This window comes from Bombus pyrosoma, linkage group LG4, assembly GCF_014825855.1.
Source record: "Bombus pyrosoma isolate SC7728 linkage group LG4, ASM1482585v1, whole genome shotgun sequence".
Taxonomy (NCBI): Eukaryota; Metazoa; Arthropoda; class Insecta; order Hymenoptera; family Apidae; genus Bombus; species Bombus pyrosoma.
In genome coordinates this window covers 1,291,078-1,313,467 of record NC_057773.1, presented here as the reverse complement: position 1 = coordinate 1,313,467, position 22,390 = coordinate 1,291,078, and the positions used below count along the sequence as shown (strand labels likewise).

The window sequence follows — 22,390 nt, the reverse complement described above, 5'->3', positions numbered from 1 at the left end:
CGGAACCCCTCGACACCCCGCCGACCCGACTTTTGCCTCCTCCGCAGCTACGGATCCGTTCCATTCGCCCCGCTGTGCCTCGTCTTTCACCCTCCCCGACACCCCCTGACGTCCCTTGCCACGATTCGCAATGCCTCGGCCCCACCAACGCAATATTGATCGGGCGGAAGGGCGGCATCCAAGCTCGTAACGACTTTCAGAGGTGCCCTGGCCACGTCCCTCGTGTCATCCGCCTCTCTTTTTTTCTGTCCATCTTCTCTTCTTTTCACCCTCGTTCATCCTTGATTTCTTTCTTCACTCAGCATCGTAAGAGATTTCTCGCGTCTGCCTCCTCTCGCAAAACAAATTGTTTCGGAAGGATGTTTATCCGTTTTTCGTCGACTAACAGCCGATCTGTCACTTCAGTAATAGATTTCTTTCCACGGATCGCACGTGGGGCGTCGCGTGTACTCCATACGACCAGACGGTCGACCGCTGCTTCACCAAAATCTACTCCATCGGTTCGCGGCGAGCATCCGCGTTCGTTTGTCCGCTATCCGCGAGTCGCTCGACTATTTTTCTTGGTCAAACACATAGCAGCGGTTTGCGCTGCTGCTCCCATTATAATTTAATTGAATCCCTTTCCACGTTTGCGACGCCCGAACTGTCGATGCTTCGAACAATCAAATATTTAAGCGAGTTCTTCGTTTGCGTTCAGTGTTCAGGACGCGGATTCATCAAGTTAGGGGGAAATTTAAAGCCAAGTGACGCGTGAAATTTAATAAAGTACACGCAAGTTCCAGCACGGCAATGAACGATGATGCGTATTTCGCGGCGAGAATCACGCGTCAATTTCATCGTTTGTTTGGTGGCGACCAACGGTTTCGCGCGAACTATCGCAGCTATCTCAGAATTAACATACATCTATGTACGTATGCACGCCGGCACGATGTAGACATTAACAATTCAAGCATGTGACTTTTCGTCGGATCAAAGGGACTGTTGAAATTTCACGATTCACCGTACTGGAAACGTCCGCCGTCTGTCTCTTCGATCATTTTCCAAGTGCCTAGTCGCCTCTCGCGGAAACTTTTTCGCATCCCGATATTCGCTGCTACCGAGCGCGCGGTCGTCGACGTCCTCCGCTGGAATTGTCTCGAACCAACTCGAAGAATGGAAAAGTTTTCGGGAGGTCGGGAATATTTTGCGCCTCGTTGCTTTTCGCTGTCTGCCTGACTTTTGGTTGTTTCTCACCGATGCCTGAGAATAGCGCGAGAAGCGCGAATCAAAGTTGGCGATTATTCCAATGCTCTGCATCTTCCCTGATACTTAAACTTTGAATAAAAATATACTAAATCTGAGCGTGCAGCCAACAACTCGACGGAAAATAATTTTAATTCGGCGTGAATGCGACACGACGAAACAAGACGAGAAGAGACGAGACGAGACGAGACGAGACGAGACGAGACGAGACGAGACGAGACGAGACGAGACGAGACGAGACGAGCCGAGGCCGATAAAAATACGGAAGAGCGTGGGTCGCGTTATAGATAATAAGGAGATAGAACGCAGGCTTGGTTCGTAAAGCTTTTGACACCTGATCTCCCTTTCTAGGTAGACACAATGCGAACCACTCGCATGGAGCCGTTCAACCCTCTAGATCCGCGTAAGCTAACCTTTTGTCTGGATCGCGATGAAACGAGTGCTTCGCAGCCCCCTAAATAACATTGTACGTGCGTGGCTTGCATTCGCATTCAGTGTTCGGGAGGCGTTTCTTTGTAACACGAATACGTATTGCTGATTTATCTCGAGCGAAAGATAACGGGATGTACATTACCGCGCGTGGCTGGAGAAAGCGGAGACTCGTAATAAAAGAGCCGAGAAACAAAGAGAACCGAGTACGAATAAGCGCGTGACGAATGTTAATTCCGGATGCAAGATCTTTCGTTTCGATCTATTATCCAATTGGACGGGCCACGATTCAGCATCTGTCGAACGCACGGATCCTTCGCAATCCCTAAATAACGAGCGAATGCATTGTTTCGAGTGGCATCTGACGGTGCGCAGAGAAGCCCCGTAAAAAAAAAAAAAAAACGTTGTGTTCATGCATATGCAAGCAACTTAAATTTATGCGACCCTTCGTCCCGTATCTTTATTCAGCTTCTGACTGTATCCCTCTTCTCCGTTGCGGGGAAAGAAAGGAGGAAAACATAAACGAACCGCGACGTAACGAGTGCAAAATACGAGACCTCGATAAAAGAACGGCCAGGGAACGAACGTCCGAGCCGAAAATCCTGGCCGAGTTTACGGAAATATTATTCCGCTTTCGTCGAGCTACTCGCAAACTAGGTTCGCATGTGATTTTGCAGTTCAATGGCGGTGTACGGTTATTAAGGGAAACTTACCCCGCGAGTGCGCTCGCCCTGGATCCACAGAGACGCCTTGGGATCTGAAACAAAAAGAAACAGCGGTTAGTTTCGGGGATACGATAGCCGAACTGCTGGCAGAACTTTTGCAATTTACAGCCTGGAAAATTCCCGTAAGAGCGATCGCGTGACCAAAAGGAGGCAGTACGAGGTCGTCGGAAACAACTAGGCGACCAAGGGGAGGTGGACGCGGGGATGTTACACGCCCTTCGACGTCAACGAGAAAACAGAGCTGAAAACCTGGCGACATGTAAAAGGCAAAACCGAAACTGTGGCGCCAAAGTATCTCGATTCTCCGGAGACTTTGGAAATTCTATTGTAACCGGGTTTAATCGGCAAGTGACGTCGAGCGCCTGCACAACCACATTCTGCTACGATCGCAACGAGATGATAAGAGTCGGCCAGCAGACCATCGACCGATCTCTAATCGACATCGCGAGATAACCACGAGAAGATTTGCAATTTCGCGCAGCGATTTCGACTTCGATTGTGATCCTGGAAACCTTTCCCAGTCCTGCAAACGAACAAACGTTTGTTCGGACTAGGAATCGAACGTCGTGGTCGCTTCGTTCTATACGCGATTCCCTAGACTTGACTTTCAAATGTCGAAATTCTTACGTATCGCGTCACGAATTAAAAAACGTACGTACGACCCTCGATATCTTCTCCATGGCAGGTCTCGTAAAAAATGAAATAAAGTACTGGAAAAACGATTATTTTTAGAAAATTGTACTCCAAAAAGAACCGAGTTCTTTTTAATTGCGTCGAAATGGTTGTTCGCGCAGGTTACTCGCGCTGTTACTCGCGTTGCCATAAATTATCCGCTCGAATTCGTCCACTGCGTTTCCTAGGAAATTGGATTGGCTGACATTAATGCGATGTTCGCGGCTCAGCCACCCGGTAGTTCCGTCGCAGAGATGCGTTTCCGGCAAGGACTACCAGCCATAAATTGCTAAATACCCGCACTTAAAACGAACCAACCAGCGGACGCGTAGCTAACTGGATATGCGTCGATGCTTTTCTCCGGAATTTGCGCAGAATATCACGAACCGTGACTATTGGCCGCTTGCTAAAAATTTAAGTGCTAGGTATGTCGCGATCGCGAACCATAGGATAAAATAGATCGTATAAATAAAGATCTATTTACGTCAAAAGACGCAGGTTATATATCTGTACACATATATATATATATATATATATTCGCGCGGATCGATAGTTTTGCACAGTTTAATATACATAGATGTCGTGTCGGTATTTTCTGCTGATGCGAGTAAGACGAAGCGAGAAGACGATAGGAGAGCGGAGAGAAAAAGAGAGTCCTCGACCTCTTAAAAACGAACGCGGCAAACCGCTGCGCTCTATCGTGCACCGAATAAATACGACTCCGCCGATATCCGCCAATAAAATACGACGCTGTTATAAATCTACATAAAGTTGAAATGATTGAGAACCGGACGGTAACGCGGTACAGATCGACCGCTGTATTAAACTTTGGACACGATACTTTCTCCAATCGGCATTGTTCGAATATTAACCGCGTACCCTTCGTAATTCAACGGAAACAAAATCTTCCGCCTCTTTCCCGATGATTTCTGGTCATCATCGATGAGACGCGAAATCGAGTTCGGTTAAAGGTAAACAGATCTCTCGCGATTTTCGGCATCGAGATCTACGGAATCTGATTTTCGGCTTCTGATCTACGAGAACACGTTGACAGTAATGCTCGCTTACTTCACGTCGATTACTCGGTCTTACCCTATTCGTCGCCGTAGAGAAAGGCGCGAAATAAAGAGGACGGAAGGGGCCTTGTTCGACTATTAACTCCCTCCCTCTTTTCGTATCTTTTACGGGAGGACACGGCACGTCGAAATTGGCCCTATAGTTGTTCGGGTGGAAACACGAGTAGCGCAAAGGGGTATACTCGAGAGCCGGGAGCATAACATCAGTTCGCGACACAATCCGGAAAACTGTGACTCGAAATCTAATCGTCCGCTCATTCCCCCCGCGAGAAGTGTCTCCGAGGAGTAACGATTCCAGTGAGTGCACTTGTTCTCGAGAAGCGTGAAACGACTGCAAACGTGACGCCGGAAGATCTAGTCCGGTCGTGCTTCAATTTAATTGTTCTCGCCTCACTCGAGAAAGCTAGTACAATTCCCGGTTGTTCTAGTTTTCTTTCTCTTTTGTGAACCTGATGAATATCACACTTGAGATAAACGCGTGGAATCTATTTGTTAGAGGCAACTATCAATGAATGCCGTCAAATCCGAAAACCCGCGAAAGAACCTTGAACGACTCGAAGGACGCGCGCTCTATGGCGGATCGTCTGGATTGCAAAGCGGTGACAAACAAGTTCGATCACAACGTTTCTAAAGAGCATCCGCTTGACCGCTTCTAGGTTCCACAAGATCAATAGTAAAAGTCGCAAGGCAAACCGAGGTTCAGGATCGAAGAAAAGCGTGTCCGGATCGCGGGGGTTCTTTACCTTGGTCTAAAGATAGAGCAGTGGATGGTTGGTGGTCGGTAGGAAGCAGTTGACTCTAATTTTACTCGGAGTCTGTAGGTGAACTCGAACGAGAGGTCAGCGAGACATCGGTAACCCGATAGGCTGGATGATCGGACAGCAGCTCTAATTTTAGATAAATCCATCCGTCAGCCGATATTAGTTGGCTCATACGTGTGCCAGTAAACGCACATCGTGTATGTCGAATACACGTCGCTCACCTAATAATGCACGCGAAAGTGCACGCGTATGTGCAGCTGACCCCAACCGACCGACAACACAGCGATTCTCTCGCGCGTACATCTACCACGCCTGTGTGTGTTGGCCCGTGTACGAGCATCGAGTTGCACGCCAGTAAATCGATGTCTCTCTGAACGGTACCAGACCGGTACCGACCGTCCAAGGCTAGCTACCATATCCAAAGGCGTACGTACAGTCTATGAATTTCGGGCAACGACATCGACACAGACTTGTTTTCCCTCGAGTCGCTATCCAGTTTTTTAATAGTGATCTATCGTTCCTTAGACTTTTACTCCTTTGTTCGCGACAACGATCGTTCCCGATCGGTCTACGAGCCAGCTAAATAATCGGCAGATAGACACACTTTAGATTCGAATCGGGGAGGTTGAAAGTTTGGGGAGAAACTTTCCAAAAATATCGGCCGTGCATACGATGGAAAAACAAACGAACAACTCGACTCTGCTCGATCGCAAATAGAAATATGCAAATCTTGAGGTAACCTTGTTCACTTTCCTCCGCGCGTTCGAGGGTAACCTACGAATTCTGGTGGAATCAGTCGAATGGAACAGGGGAATCTGCTTGCCAAAATATTGTCTCGGTTCTTGCCCGTAGGGAGAATACCGAGGAGATTATCCACGACGAAATGTATACGCGAACCGCGACAAGAACGCTCCGTACAAAGCTTTCAGGTCGCAAAGGAGCGAATCCAAGACTTCGCGATCGAAGAACCAGCTAAATCTAAATTCAATCCAAGCGCGCCGCGCCACGCCGTGCTGTGCCGTATTTCCGATGATTTTGTCTACTCGATTCGTCGTTTGCCGTGCACTGTTTTTGCGGTGACGACGTTCGACCTTCTTTCCTTCGAATTTCGTGAATCCTCGCGGTCAGCAACTGGTCTAAAAACGAATCGAAGGTTAGAAATGTTAACGCGCTATCGTAGGTGGGTGGATCGACGCGCACGTAACGTGGGTGGATCAAGAGTAAGTGAATCGAAGGTCGAACGCTGGAAAAATTATTTCAGAGCGGAAGGAAGCTCGATAACGAAGACGAAGTACAGCGAGCCGCGTGAGAGGGAAAAGGAGGCCGCGGCTGCTGGCTTGAATGAACGTTTCATTTCGATGCTTGACATGGCCGGAAATGGGAAATGGAGCTCGAGGCCAACGAGACTAGTGAAATGCAAATGAATGGCTGCTTCCACTGGCAACACCCTCGTACCTTGCTGTTCGTAGGGCTGAAACCGAGGCGATCTTGTGGCGAACGCGCGTCTCGCTGCTCGATCCATGTGCTACTGAGAAAAGTACGACTATCACGCAGCCTCGACGCGCAGCTCGGTGAAATAACCATGAAACTGCGCCACGGGATTGCTACGCGACCCGACACGTCGCACAAGTCCGCATGCCATCGAATAATATGCGCAAATTAATAAATATCTATATCACCTAATTTCGTATATTGGCCTCCGAGATATAGCGCGATCGTAAAACCCGTACGACGTTGCAGCTTTTACATCGATGGGAGCCGGATACGATAAGAATCTGTACATTTAGGCGAGGTCGCGTGAAGTACGCCCTATTCGTGGTTTGGCCTTTATCGAAGGGAATAGAGGGTCACGGCAACCGAGAATTTCACGACGCGTGATATGTAAGTATTTGCACGACGCTAAAACGATCTATCAGAGCTGCAGTTGATACTACGTCGATCATTTTTAACAACAGCCGCACGTTCAGCGCGCGACGATCTATAAGACGAAGTGAAAACGATTTGGTGGATCGAAGTTTTCATGACTGCCGTTCGAATTTCGTCGGCTCGATGTCCGGCAAAGGATTCTCCGAATTCCGTAAAACCGGCAATTTAATTTCAAAGTCCACCACAAAGAACCACCGGTCAACGAAGTTAACGAATTCGACGAAAGACGTCCCTTTTACCGGTTTCCTTTTTTCCTTTCGTTCTCTTTGCGTCCGTCGCCCGAGTGTTCGATCAATGACGCGACAGCGCGATTGGTCGACTCCTCGAACTCACAGCGAGTCTCGGGCCCGAACGTCGACTACTTCGCGAGTCTGTACTCCTTACTTGCGTATCAGTAATGCTAATGTCATTTGTCATTGACTTTGAGACTATCTTCTTATTACCGATCTTTTTATCAATTATCTTCTCCACATCGGTGTCTTTGATTTTTTGTCGATGCGGCGAAAAATGCAGATTTCCTTCTCCCTCGTAAAATCGTACCGCTCTTCGACTTACACGATTCGCACGATTAATCGCCGTTCAGAACACCTACACCGATCCCATACAATCCACTTTCCAGCCGATTAACGCGTAGCCAGGATAACGAGCTTTATTAACCAATCTAATGAAATCCAAAGTTGTTGAGCATGGGTTGGGAAAGTCTGGAACAGGCTCGTAACTGGGAGGCGCCGGACATAGTCAGACACGATACGCGCGTCTCTCTCGGAGTTGGCTGCAATTCGATTCGGAAGGGCTTCGTCGGTGATCCATGCTTCACGGAGACCGAGTTAGAGGCGGCTTCGCCAAACAGAAGAAGAGGACGAGAGGCAGAGAAAAGGAAAGAGGAAGAGTAGAGTGGGTGAGCGGCAGAACTACCAACTAGCTCGACCACGAGTTTCCCTCTAACTCCCAGAAATTCCACGGTATTAATTTATCTTCGTGCCTTTAGTTTCCCGTGCTACCGTGCCTTCTTCCATCTATCAATGTGTCTAGCGTATGATGTGCGTTCTAAGTACTTCATCTCTCGTCCGTACGGACCCAGGTACCAATAAAGGCGGCTACACGACCTGTTTCGAGCTCGGTGCTCGCGTTTCTTGCAACGTAGTCAGCCCCCTCTACCGCTAATCGTTTCTAGTTTCGATCTTCTGCGATAGATCGGATCACGCGTTCGCGTTAAAAGTTCGCTTTCTTTGACTCGGTAATTTTACCACGCATCTTGTGCACGTCGAGCGAAAACTCGACGACACAACTGCCAACTTACGTATCGTGATACCGCACTTCTCGTAGCCGCGAGTCCGTGCACTTCTCTTTATGTTCTTCTCGTTAACGTTCTACCTCATAAGTTACAGCTTTTCATCTAGACCAACGTCGGCAGTAAATATTCCTTTGCAACCAATTTCCATTTGCGAGTGGAGTCTGCTCATCTTTCTCCGCACTGCCGCCACGAGCCACGTCGCCGACGCGTCGTTCGCCGCTTTTCTTTTCTCTGAGTAAACCCGTCGCGCGCTTTTCCTTCTCCCGCAACCGACTCAGCGGGGTGAAAGTGTGAATTAAAAGGGTTCCAAGGATTCCGTGCTTTTACCCGACCGCGGAAGAACCAAGTGTTTATTCGGGAAACGCGTCACGAACAACCACTGGATAATGCACGCAACCTGACGTTCACGTTAATTGCGGCATTCTGCCATGCGATTTTCAGAGAAAACAATTTGAGAAGGAGGGGGGAGCGGGAAATCGATCGATAGCCTGCGTCGAGAAAGCGGCGCGAAATTTTCCCAACCAACTGGCTTGCCATTTTTCTCTCGAAGCCTGCCGGCTATCTCTTTCCGAGTGCAATTTTTCAACCAGTCAGAGAATTATTCCCTTGTTTCGATTCGGTGCTGTCTATTTGCGTTTCTTCTACGTCTGCCGCATAAGTTACGACTTGCCCTTTCGCGCGATAAATACATCATTTCGACCCCGACCTCTCTCATCTAGCCAATTTCTGCTTGCGAGTCTTCGCTGCACTGCTACCGTCGCGCGAGATTTACGCCAGACTGCCGCTACTCTTGAATTACAAGAACCCAGTTGACTTTTTACGACCTGCTCTTTCGTTACCTGTTAATTCGTTGCTTCAGTCGAACGATAACACGAAATTAGTTGTATTTTGTGGTGTTCTCGAAACCGCGCTTTGTCTGGAAAGTCTTTCCGGTCGAAAGAAGAAAATGACGAGAATCCAGAAACATCGGAAAGGAACATGGTTAATAAGGTTGCGTTTGCAAACGTTGTTCAGCTCTTCCTCTCTTGAAGCGTTACTGAATGCAGCGACACAATGCCGTTGATTGTACCGGCTGGATTAACCGACCGAAGCTGAGGCACCAGTTGGAACGTCAAACGCAGGGGTGTCGCGGAATGAGGCGAGTCGATGGAGGGATGCACGGATGATTCAAAAGAATGCTTACTGAAAGCTCGTACGGTGTCTTTGAAAAACGTCGAGTGAATCTCTCGAGCGAAGGCATGTGGATATTTGCGGGTGAAGGGTTCGTTCGCGACGCTCGTGCTTTACGCGCGATAATTTTAACAAGTTCTGTTTCACGGTAAATACTTTAATCCTTTCTTGTGAAAAATAGAATAGCGAATGTGTATACGGCACCTCTCGACAGGAACGAGCCGAGAAAAATTTCCATGCAAATGTACCCTTTTACCGAGCAGTGGAATGGTAAATGAATACTGAATGAAAAAACGCGAAGTGTGACCCGACTACCCTCTCTTTCTCGTGCCCAACGTAGCGCCACCTACACGCTGAAATTTCTTAGCGACGTGACGCGTTTGAATTATTCTCGTCTCTCTTTTACTACACTCGCTGGCTTCCTTTAATATTTTATAAACGCATATTCAGAAAGCGCGCCACGCACAAATACACTCTCTCCTTCGATCGAACGGAACGTCTATCGACGATCGTCGAGACGCGCGGTTCGATCGAATGTCGCCACTCAACGAGAAATCGCTTCGAAGAAAAAGTTGTCGGAAAATTTGACGACTCCAGTTTGGCATATCGACACGCGACGTACGTACCTATCTACCGCCGCTGGAAAAAGAGGAAAAAGACGTTCCACCCCGACGATAAAGGCGATTTATTCGCGAGTAAAGTTTCGTTCGTCGGGATCACAAGGAAACCACTCCGCTTTCTCGAGATTTCGTTCCCTCGCTTGCAACAATTTTTTCCCCCGTTTGATATCGCGGAACGGATAATCCCTTGCCAGAGTCTCGACGATTCGAAACACGCTCGGGAATCAGTATCGACGATATCGTTGCGCATAAAGAGGAAGATGTAACGCGGAGTCAAGGCAACATATCAGGTAAGTAAAAGAAAACCGAAATGTGCGAGACTCGATGTTAGAGCACGTTGACGGAGTTGCTTCAAGGAGTCAAAGAGGCGCGAGAATAAAGAGGGAAGGAATCAACCTGTCGGTAATTTGTGTACGTTCGTTACCCTTTTGTGTGCTTTACCAAATTTTCTCGTAGCCGGTAATCGGTAATAAAAGAGGTGGGAAAGAAGAAAGAGAAGAAGAGAGAGCAGAGGAAGGATTCCGGTGTAGCGGAAAAGTTTACAGAAACGCGTTTGTGCAGGAAACACGAATTTTCTCCGTCAGAAGGGGCCTGCCCACCTTCTCTCTTAATTAGCAGGCCAACCCGTACATTGGTTTCGCGGCTCGGGAGCAGGTAGAAACACCTCTAGCCCGTGCTGCCTTTTCGGCTTTCGTCCCAAACGGCTCCACCTTCGTTTCGCGTATTCGTTGGTAGGTGCTTTTTCGAAACAGCCGGAAGCGGGAAAGCGTCGGTAAACAAGTGGCAAAGGCGTTCTGCGCTGCAACCACCGCGGGAAACGCCGCTTTTTCGAGTATTTTGACCGTGTAAGTCGGCTTCTTTTATTTCCACGCTGCCCCGCCTTTGTTGTACCAGGTTCTCGTGGAATCGCCTTGGAAATTCATCGAAACGAAAGCAGGTCTGATTCGGCACGGCTTGGCCGGGCGGCGTCTCGCGCTTGAAAACGCGTCGATTCAACCGTCGAATTATTTGCACAGCCGACGAAAAGTTTTGATGATCGGTGGCGAAGGGGGGGGGGGGCAAACGAGGCACCAAGGATGATCGTAACGCGTGAAATGGTCCATTCACCGTAGAGTACGCCGCCCGAGAATTATCTCGACGTTATTAACGCATCAAGTATGAATCGTGATATGTAGCGTAGCTGGAGCTGTAACGAGGGCGACGTTATTATCCATCCCCGGTGCGGAATAATAAATGTCTGGGAATTTTAAACCGGCACGTTTCCACGCGATCACTGCGGAAGAGGAACGGAGTTCGGAGTTTCCAATTTTCCAGAGTCGCGGGCGAACGTACCTAAGTTTAATTCGTCAGACTCGCGTGCTCGCTCGCCGAGAGGAGACTAATCCCGCGAGGCAGCGGAATTCAATGCGCAAACTTGCTCGTCGTCCCGGTTTATTTCTGGTTTCGCGTGCCTCGCGAAACATCGAGCGAGTCGATACAATGCCCGGCCGCACAATCGCGCCTTTGATGTAATTTCCACTTCTTCGCCGGCGGAAAGACGCGTCTCTCCCAAGAATGAGTGGCTCGAACGCGTCGCCGAGGCGGTTTCATTGTTGTCTGCTCGGTGTTTCCGGGCGCAGGGATGCGAGAGGCACGTAGGAAATTACGTTGCACGTCAGAACGCGGTCTCGAGTTGCCGAGTGCAACTGATTTCATGGACGATCGGCGAACAGGAGTCTGAGGATGTCGCGCAGGGGAACGCGACTCACGAGGTTCGCGGAATCGAGTAAAAACGATTGTTAGTCTGAATCGTTTCCAACACGCGGGAGTAGTTCGCGCTCGAAACGTGGATTTCCATCTACGAACGTAATTATTCTTTCCAACTTGCTTTCTGCCTCGCGACACCCTTTCTTCGACCGTCCTCCTTCCTCGAGAGAAAAACGCTCTTGATTGTCATTTATGGTGACACTAACGGTTCCGACGAAATGGCCCGCACTTTAATCCCGTGATCGAGGTTATCAAGGGCCTAGCGAGTCGAGACTTCCTTTCGTTTGTGCTTGTGACTCAAAGGAGAACCACCCCTCTGAATTACATACCGTCGGAACGGCACGAGATGGCAGAGCAATCTTTAAACAAGCCTCGTAAAACACTGATGACCCGGTCTCTCGGCACGGGTCATAAAGCTCGTAAAGCTGCGTCCTGATGTATAACGGAGAATAGGGGTTGTATGGGCGGCGCGCCGCGGCGCGGAGCGACCAAGCAAACAAGGATTTGCACGGGGATAGTTTATCGGTTACTCGTAGTGATTCCGGGGGGATGGACGGCTAGAGGAAACAATAGTTGCGTCACGCTCGTTCTCGTTGAAAAAGCTCGTGAAATCGTATCAAGAACATCTGGCGCCCAAATACTATCAAACTTAGAGAAGATAGAAAATATCGAGAAAGAGAGCCTGCGTTAACCGTCATCGAAAATGTTTTGAAGACCGAAGGACAAAGGAAATAATAGTCAAAATATGGAAGCACTCATCGCAGGCGATTCTTATTTTTCGATGAAGAATTTGCGTTGTTAACCGATCGAAAAAATTGTTCAGATTCACTGATAGAGGAACAAGTGGATGAATTTGTAATAGAAAAATATATTGAAATAAGTATAGGTATAGTGTATGCTGATCCAGATTCTCACTCTTACAGTGTTGCAATACAGTAGGAAGAATATATGACAGGGAGCACGTTCATATATTTATAACAAAGGACATTACCAAAAAGTTAACCTTGGTGTGTAGCTTTAGCCGAAGGCAACAAGAAACAGCAACAGAAATCTACTTACAGCTCTTTTATTTCTAGACCTTGTAATCCAAAACAAAATTTATATTCAAGGGCACAATAGTATGGACCTCTCCTTATTTTGAGTATTTTTCACTAAATTCTATTCTCTTCGTAACAGCGATCTCCAGATCACGGATATACAAAAGTAAAGATGTAGAGTTTTTGTTGAAGTAATTGCTTCAACAAAAATGATCACAGGGAACGCGTGAAATACGTAGTACTACCGCGAGAATAAAGAATCGAGGTGGCGGACAATGGCAAGCAAGGGAAATGGAGTCATCGTGCAAAGTTTTCTCGGAATCATTGGAATTTCGATGGAAGCGAAACTTTGTCCAACATTTGAAAGTCAGATTTTATCGCGAACCAACGTCTAGCTAGCCGAAGGTTTCGTGCGCCGAGAAATAAAGTTTGAAGGTTCGCCGAGTGAAAACGGAACGATAAAGCGTCACTGAACGCGCGCGTCATGGCGAAGAACTTAACTTCAAAATCGCAAGCGGCAGCAGAGATCCATCGCGAGAAATCTCTTCCGAATCTTCCAAAAGTGTTCAATCGTGTCAGAACTAGACAACTATTTTCCATTATTGATGGAATAAATACACCGAAAGAAACTACTCGTACGATAACCTGGATATCATCAACAAATTATCCAGCTTCCCCGTGAATTGATTTATCGACAAGATTCAAAAGGCAGTAATCCAACGTATCTCCGACGATCATCGCCGATGGCAAATTCAGGATGCAATATTTACAAGTTTAAACTGTCGGACTCGTGTAGTTTGTCGTACTACGATAGCGGTTCGAGCGTCTTTCGTTGAACGACCGTCGTTTAATCTCAGCCGTTCTTGAACTGGAAAATAAAAGGATGGCGAAGGAACTTATCGTCGCTTTCGCTTCAAAGTTTTCCCACTCGCTATACCATCTCTATCTCTTCTCGGCTTTCGACGAAGGATAACAACGTTGGCACATCCAAGTTCGTCCGAAGGTACGAACGCGGAAGGTGTACTTCGCATTTGTAGAATGCTCAATTCAGTAGCATCCGCCATTTCGAAAAACGAGAAAAATACCCATTCCGTAGCGAGATCTTTATCGCGCAAAGATTTCCCGAAACCAGCTGCGAGATATTCCTTCGTTTTGCTTCCCGCTGTCATAATCGCAATAATCTCGCTATAAAAGCTCTGTCCTCTCTCACCATGACTGCGTGTTATAATAGTTACTTTACGCGAGTACGAGATATTTTTGTCCTCGAAATAGGTTTCAGGTTCTCGACTAATTTAATATACTATGTAGAGGAAAAAATATTTAGCCGATCGAGTTTACTGAGATTCGAACTCGGATCCTCTGCATTCTTAATTAAGTTACGCAGGGCATCAACACCCCAATATGTCCTCCCAAACTCCTAAAATCTCAAGATGATCGCTGCCAGCTACAATTAATAAATATCGTTTATTTATTAATATCAACAGGATAAATCCTCTGTTACAGTAAATATATAATTACATAAGTATAAAATAAAATAAAATTATACGTAGCGAAACAAGAACAAAAAAGATCGTAATTCGTACGAGATTAAGCAAACGATTTTAGGAAATACATACGGCGATGTGAGCGAAGTACCCAAAAGTAATTAGAGAGTCACAGAAAAGATTAAATTTGTTACAGAAATTACTGGCATTTACAATTAGACGATTAAGGCAGTTAGATTGATCATAAAGTAGGTTTCAGGTATAAAGAGAGCACGAGTTCGTAGACGAATTGCACTACGAACACTAAGAGCAGATGAGTAAGTTGACAAGCTTATTATATATACGGTGTATAAACGGTAGGTCGAGGCTATGGTACTGTTCAAGTGGTGGGAGGGGGTCATTAATGGGGTCATTACCCCCAGTCGCAATTAATAGAATAGAATTATGATTATAGCTATAAATAGACGTAGAAGAGTTTGTCGCGTAGAAAGATAATCGGAGAAATTTATTTTGAACGCTTTCAATTAACGCATATCTGTAACGATATGGTATACGGGGTCAAAGCATAAATATCAGAAAAGAATGATCCCGCGCGGAGCGATCCGGAGTGGCGCGGCATTGCTCGATGCATCGTTGCATTAATAATTAATCGAATAGCACGTTCGTGTGCAAATTCGGGACGTTATCCGACGTCAACGGGAATTATTGATAACGCTGACGCGATCGGTTCTCCGACTGTCGCTTATTTTGGCCGCTCACGCGATCTTCCACGTCCTATGGTTCTCTGCGTTGATGCGTTTCCAAATCGAGCCAATCGGACAGTTCTCTCGTTCGATCGATAAGTCGCGCGTTTCGACCAACTCTCCACACCAAATCGTTTTTAATTAATCCATGAAACGAGCAAGCCGATCTAAATCTCCCGAAGCATCCCTGTGGAACGATAAATATCAAAGCTGCCTTTCCTGTCGTATACTTGAGCAAATGAGCACGCGTAACCGGTAACGCCAAGATCTCGGTGATATATACCTACCAAGCAGAATTATTAATAGCACAAGCAGGATCAGTCTCACTCACAGTTATCCAAACCAGCCGGTCGATCTTCGATACACCTGCCGCGTTCCATATCGCACGGCTGATGCGTTTTCGATGCGTTTCGTCGATGAGAAGCCGACGAGATATCGAAGATACGTCCGAATAACCGAGTTGCTACGCGTGCCGCGAAACGCGCGCGCACGGAGATAATGCGAACGATACCTCCAAGTAAATCGAGTTTCGACCGCCCCTGGGAGTAGATCGACAAATTCCCCACGTGCCGTTCCCATCGCATTCCCATTAAAACAATCTCGTTGCCCTGTGTCCAATACCAAATAATATTAAATTATAGACGGTTATTACGTACGGGACGATATGACCAACCCAATTAATAACCTATGTACTTGTGCCCCGCAAACTCTGTTAATATTCCATTCGTTAAATTCGATTACGAGTTGCTTCTAGTCTCAACCGTTAGCTCTCTCATCTTCCAAAAAAAGATTGTCGTAGCGCGAAGACGTATCGAGTTTCTGACGCAACTTGTTTGAGTATCGTCACACCCGCGTTATCGCTGAAACTTAGTTGTATTCAAACTAATTACGAGTTTCCCAATTTTTCAGCTACGAACGTTCCGTATATTACATAGATAAAATGAAAAAAAAATATATATATATATGTACGTATAACAGAAGCGTAAAATGTAGGTATACCGGTATCGAGGAGTTACGAAGAGAGTCAGCTAGTTTCTCGACCGGATAGCAATCGACCGTAGGCACACACGAGCTCACGTACCTCCTAGATTACATTCTAGCGAAGGTAAGCGTAGCCTGGTAACGGTAGTATCTTTCAACCTGCTGGCCCCTTCGCGTACGTTTAATCCGATATCGTATTAACTTCGGCATACTGTGGCTCTGGGTGTGTACCGTACGGTGAATTCGAGAGCTGCGTGCATGCGCGCGATACTGCCGTCTCGTGCGAGATGGTGCGAAAAGGCCGGCGACCTTTGTCGTCCGCTTCCATCGCGGAATTCGTTATCGAACGCAGCTCGAACCTACATACTCGCGAGAGTCGCGCCAGCACCGGCCGGGCCGCGTTTATTAATTGATAAGCCGACGAATTTCCTACGCGCGGATAACCCGGTCAGTCGATAAAACGGAACGCGCCATTTCCACAAGTCCTCCTATCCTGTTTCGAAACTCACAAGTTCCCTCAAGAATGGCACGAGCCCCGTAATTTATCGCGGTCAAACGGATCGTGCGGGTTTGTTTCAACTTCGAAGTTCAAGTTTGTCTGGTACTAGTGAGCTTAAGCCGGGTATTTACTTTCTCCAATCAAATTTCCCAATGGATTATAAAGCCATCGAATCCAATCTTCTTGCAACCACACTAGGCACGTGTAAATTACAAAGTGAACTGTCGCATTCCATATAGTCCTTAATCATCAGCCTATTGGAGACAACCGAAGCAGCGCCAATTCAAGTGACCGAATCAGCCGGTCGATCCGACTAGTAAAACCATCTTGACAGAGGCATCTATCGCGATGCCGTGGCAACGGAATGAAGCAGTTTCGAAACGCTGTTCGCGACAAGGACGAGAGACACATGTACGATTATAAGAGAATAGCACTCGACATTTCGCGAAAGTTGTATTATTTTAAGAAGGAAACTACTCGAGAAGAGAGCTCTTCTGAGAAACTTTCCTGTTTCTTCTCATCCCTGGTTTCCGTCCGTATCATTGCTTCTTCCTGTAATTAGATAACTTTTGATCTCGTTGTCTGAGCACCGGGTAATACGAGAAAACGTCTGTCGCTCGCAATTCCGAGTCCGAACATTCCCCTGAAAACGAACAGAACGGAATTTAACCCGTCAGCGATTTTTAACGGTGGGTAAATCGTAAATCGCGTATGAACACGTTGCACTTTCTTCCACGCTGCCTCGCGTTTGAACGGTACATTATCAATCCGTGGTTTTAATTAATTTACACGTCGCGTGTACGTGACTGGACGACGTTCTCGCGAGATTCCCACGCCGTCAGCGATTTTCGTGCGTGCATCGTATTCACGCGATTGATTCGACCACGCGTTGGGAATCTCGTGTCTGCGGAGGCAATAGAGCCACGAAAGCTAGACAATCACAGGATAATTTCGAAATCTACGTGTTAACACGACGTGAATTTCGCGGTCTGATTTAAACGTCCCAGTTCGCGTTTTCGCATAACGAAGACATTTTTCACGGATCGAGATCGAACATTCTTAGCGACGTATCAGGCTATAGGATGAATAGGAATTAAAGCGGTATACAGTTTGAAAAGGAGGGGAGGAGTTCGGGCGGATGTTAACCAATCGAGTTATATAACGTCGAAACAGCACTCGGTGTATCGAGTTCGCCTGACACTCGGTCGTCGGGCTTTCCGCCCAAGCCGGAGCCGGCGCCAGCGGAGTCAGCGGAAAAATTCAATTTTTAATTAATACCGATACAGCCACTTCTACCAGCGAAGGGCTGGTGGTTCGCGCGATTTCGTTGTTCCGTAATTACGTAACGTCCGGCGCGAAATTGCACCGCGCGAATGCAGTCCGCGTCGTTACACGCGACACGAATAGGTAACGTTTTAGCTGCTGTATTCCATTTTCCGTTTCCTCTTTGGCTCCCAGGTGCGTTTTCGTTCTGTGAAACCAACGCGGCGCCTTGCCTTCATATTCTTCCGGGGTATTACCGAAGGAAAAATCTAGGCCGAGGAACGGAGCCACCAGTTAAAGAATGCTAATTCGGTGTATCGCGTCACCGCGTCGCGGTCGAGTCAAAAACCGTTTCAAAGCGTTACGTCGCGCCACTTCGATTTGTGTCAATCACCTGTGAGATTCAAAGCCGTTCGCTACTTCACGGGTCGACTTCTCCGTGAAATGTCGTCGACAGAGCGACGTACGAACGATAGGATCAAACCAAGAATCCATCTAATCGAGCACACGGCGGAAGAAAGAAGGAACGAGAAGGATCGGTGCCGATGCAGTTGAAAAATGTCCCCGAGAACGGCGACGACTATGACTAGCCTGATTCAGGATTTCGCCAGGAACCTTCTCGGACTGGACGTAATTAATAAGGCTTGGACGCGTCGTCAGCTGCACCCGTAATTTTTCATCTCCTGCTCGGATACCGATTCTGCCGCAGCCACCGGCCTAGCAGACCGAAATGATGGAAGAGGCGCCGATGTTCTTGTTGTCGAATAAGGAGAAGAGAGTGGGAATGCCGCTAAGATAATTCATTAGCCACACGAGGCATTGTTGTGATTCATTATCGGCGCTCGGCGACTAGCTTTAACCTCTTGGTAATTTATTAAAAGCGAAAGAGAATTATATGATTAACGAGGACGCGCGTCTCTATGCTGCAAGCTTACGGACGTAATCCTCTACGAGAATTTATTTGGAAATTATCGCCTAAACATCTCCGAGCGATTAACCGTCAACTTTAACCGTCGGCGAACGCTCGGCATCTCGCGATACTTGAAATTTTTCTTTTTAGAAACGCGCGTCGTTTTACCGCCAACGGATCCATCTGCTCCGGTCATTCCTCCTTGACGTTAATCGATCACGTGTACCGCACGCCACGGAGTTCTAGCCGCAAGATCGACGGAGGAAAATGTCAAGACTAAACAGCGACGAGGACTGTTAAGGTCCCCGATACGGTCCAGCATCCCATGACTACACGCTCCGTCGCGTCTCTCTAGCGGTCGATACCGATACTCGTCATCTAGTATCTTCCACCATGCTCCTCTTTCTCTTACTCTCGTTCTCTTTCTCGTTCCTGTCTCTTTATAGTCACCCCTTCTTCGGATTGCTCACTCTCGGCGAGACTCTGCGTGTTACGTCAATGGCAGCAGACCGACCTCAAACCATCCAGCTTACCCGGCGTCATCGCGATGTCTTTCTCCCTGATCGTTGTAGCTGTCGCGATGCCGGTGACGTCACGCTGCTGTCCTACTCTTCGCTCGGTTAAATTCATATCATCGTGCAGGCACATAATAACACATCGATTATCAATGATCGACGTCATCAGCGACTTTTCTCGCTCAGTTACTCATCGCCGTCGTTACCGTGTTTTTTTCCTTTTAAACGCGACAGAGATACCGGATAGAGAGCGCGTCGACTGATTCCTTTTCAAAGGTTTTTCGGCCGCGTCGCGGCGCCGACGAAAGTTGTCGCGGAAAGCGCGCGCAAAGCAGCCCCGCTACATTTACATGATAATAAAACGCTAACGATTGGCCGAAGAAAGAATGACCATAATGAGTCGGTTGAAAATCCACGCGGCGCTAACAGACCGTCGCGAGCAGCATTAACATTCCACTTTCAAAGTTCTTGCGAGTAAAAAGGCAGGCACAAGTTAGGCAACGTCGAAGCAAAGATAACGAGGACGTTTAACATGCAAATACCGGATAGAGAACGGGGGTAAAACACGGCTGTAGTTGGGTGCTGCGGGTCAAACAATTACGTGGCAAGGCGCGGCTGCGGCCCGGAGGATCACGGCCACGAACCGCGTCCACGACAAAAACCGGTATGTTACGATGTAGGTCGATCCTCGGTGCTTTCTTGTCGATCTTGGAACCCAGACTGTCTGCGTGCCACACGCTCGGCAAGTAATCCCCCTACGATACCAGAGGACGATCGCGAACGCACGACAAAAATGAAAGAACTGAGGTCGTTGACAAGAAAAAAAAAAAAAAAAACGAGCGTGGCGCAGGATGTTGTTACCGTTACGCGTTGTCGAACCGCTGGTAAATCTGGTAATCGTTTCAAAGTTCAGTCATCACGCTCCACCAAAAGTCGCTCTATAATTTTTCGCTCCCATTCAAAGACGATTCGGAAATATCGGAGGCCTGTAAACGGACCGATTTATCTGGGGTGGGGCAAAAGCGTTCCACAAGAGCAAAGGAAGAACAGAGAGATGGCGTTACGTATTAGGTATGAAACTGGTTAGCTGGTTGACGTAACTGGAGACAACAAAGAGTAAAGAGTCGCGTGGCAGAGCAATGAATTTCCGGCTTAAGGCGCTCGAACGATAGAGGATGAATAGAGGCGACCAGGAGAAGGGTAAACGGACGAACAAGATAGAGTGCGACTCGTCTAAGCCGAATGCAGCGGTGGATGGTCCTCCGGTACGCGTCAAGTCCGCCGAAGCGGAACAAAGCGCGATCCCAATGAGCTGACTTGGCAATTCCTCGCTCGAGTCTAGCCGAAACTAGCTCGCTAATATTACCCTGCATTCTGTGCACCGAAGCATCCAGGCTTTACAGGCGCGGATGGCCACTTGACCCGCTCTCTAGCCGGCCGGGTCAGGCACCGTTATTGATTCCAAAAAAGAAAGAGAAGAAAAAATGAGAGACGAAAGCGGCGGAACGCGGTGAAGGGGCTGCAGCGGGAACACGACGAAACATCGAGCGGAAGAAAATCGGAGAAAAACGAGCGTTCTCAAGAAAAACATGGCTCGAGGCAGAAACCGGAACAGAGAAAGCCGACATAGGGAATCAAGATGAACGTGTTATTGTTTTAAAGCACCTGGAAGAGGTGCATTCGTAGTAGAAAAATACACAAGAAATGGCAAGACACGGGTCGAAAGAGGCAAGAAAAGAAAGCGCTCTGAGGCAGTTCGCGTCACCATTTGAAACATCTCGCACGATATCGTATCGTAAAATATTGAACAAAACCATAACGAACGTATCGAGTAATAGCATAACGATATTATAATAATTGAACTATGCACCGGCCTCTGATCGAAGCCTTTGCTTTATCGTAAATTTTAATTCTGACTGATTCTTAACTTTCTCTTGACTCGCTCGGTGGCAAATTCCCCGTGTGTCAGCGTCGTTCCCACGCGTATACGTCACTGAAACATGGACGATGTATGTCGATTAAATCGATCATATAAATTTCGAAACGAGCAACGTCTTATCCCTTTCAACGCGCGATGCAATTTACTCTTTAAAATAAGCTGGACGCGCTTTAAAGGAAATCGTTTTATTCTATCGTGACACATTCAATTTACCTAGTACTTAGGGACTTTTATTTCCAATAAGCGCACGGATCCGCGCTCCCCTTTGCGCGACTCGAGGTCAAACGAATCAAAGGTTTCCTCCGGTTAAAAGGAGAAGCTGGAGAAACCAAGCGGAGAGGAAGTTTGCTCGATTATTGTGTCCGGAACCGGCACGAAATATTTGGCCGTCGAAAAGTCGTCGTTAACTTGACGCGACGGTGCAGTCAAGAAATCGAAATGACGACGGTATGTTGTAAAAGATGCCGTTTGTTCCATGAATGACGAAATTTGTCCAACCGAAGGAAAAAAGAAAAAGCGGAACGGGAACGAAGGCGAATTAAACATAATCGAAGAACATTGCGTCAAAGCACGATGCGTATATGCTTAATAAGAGAGTAAAACAAAGGATAGAGAGAAAAAAAAGCAAAGGAGAAGTGCGACAGAAGATAAATAGTAGACTAAAGAAACGAGGAAGGTAAGATAGCGGAGAAAGAGAAGTTAAGCAACTTGACCCGATTTGTAAAATGTTTCACCTGGATGAGATTGCCCCCACTCCGGTGGTCCGCACCCTCTTGACGTCACAGATCCACTCGGTGACGTCACGCCGCAACGTCACTGCACCGGCAGTTGGCCCGGGTACGGGGTCGTTGCCAGGAACATAGCGTGCTCGGGGCATCGATGACGCGCAAGTCACTTCCGTTGCACGCGCAAGGTATTAGCCGTGTGCAATTAATTAGCAGTTCAGTACAGGGACACGACGATACATTGATTACGTTTTCGATGTATTTGCCGGTGCGAGCGTCCCTCGGTGCGCGATCAATATAAAATCCTCGCGTTATACGTACTTCGCCTCGGTGCACCGCCAATGTTTTCGGTGTAACTGGGTGCACGCGTACTTGCTGTATCGCGTAGAATAAAACAAAGCCTCGCTGCCCTGCGCTGAGCCGTGTCGGTCTCTTTCTCCAGAATATTCTAATAATTTCCACGAAATCCCATCCGCCAAGTAACAGGAAAGTTGCAGCGATTGTTCTTGCGATCGTCATCGATCATCTAATTTATCCGATATATCCTGTTACAGCTCATTCTGACACCAACTTCCGTAACGAGTTCATACGCCCTGCGCGATCGATAGATCTAACATTTGTGCTAACGGTACG

The 22,390-nt window shown here is 47.5% G+C and overlaps 1 protein-coding gene across 14 annotated transcripts in view; it reads right to left on the bottom strand.

The window, feature by feature from the left end:
• LOC122566660 (protein turtle-like) overlaps positions 1–22,390 on the bottom strand; it is a 156,215-nt gene that overhangs the window by 62,246 nt on the left and 71,579 nt on the right. For 13 of the 14 annotated variants that reach the window (XM_043724228.1, XM_043724221.1, XM_043724227.1 and 10 more), the window contains exon 3: positions 2,385–2,428. The gene's annotated coding sequence lies outside the window, so the exon portion shown is untranslated. Of the gene's footprint in view, positions 1–2,384; positions 2,429–21,766; positions 21,918–22,390 lie in introns of those variants that run through there. The other variant, XM_043724222.1, reaches the window with a different exon arrangement.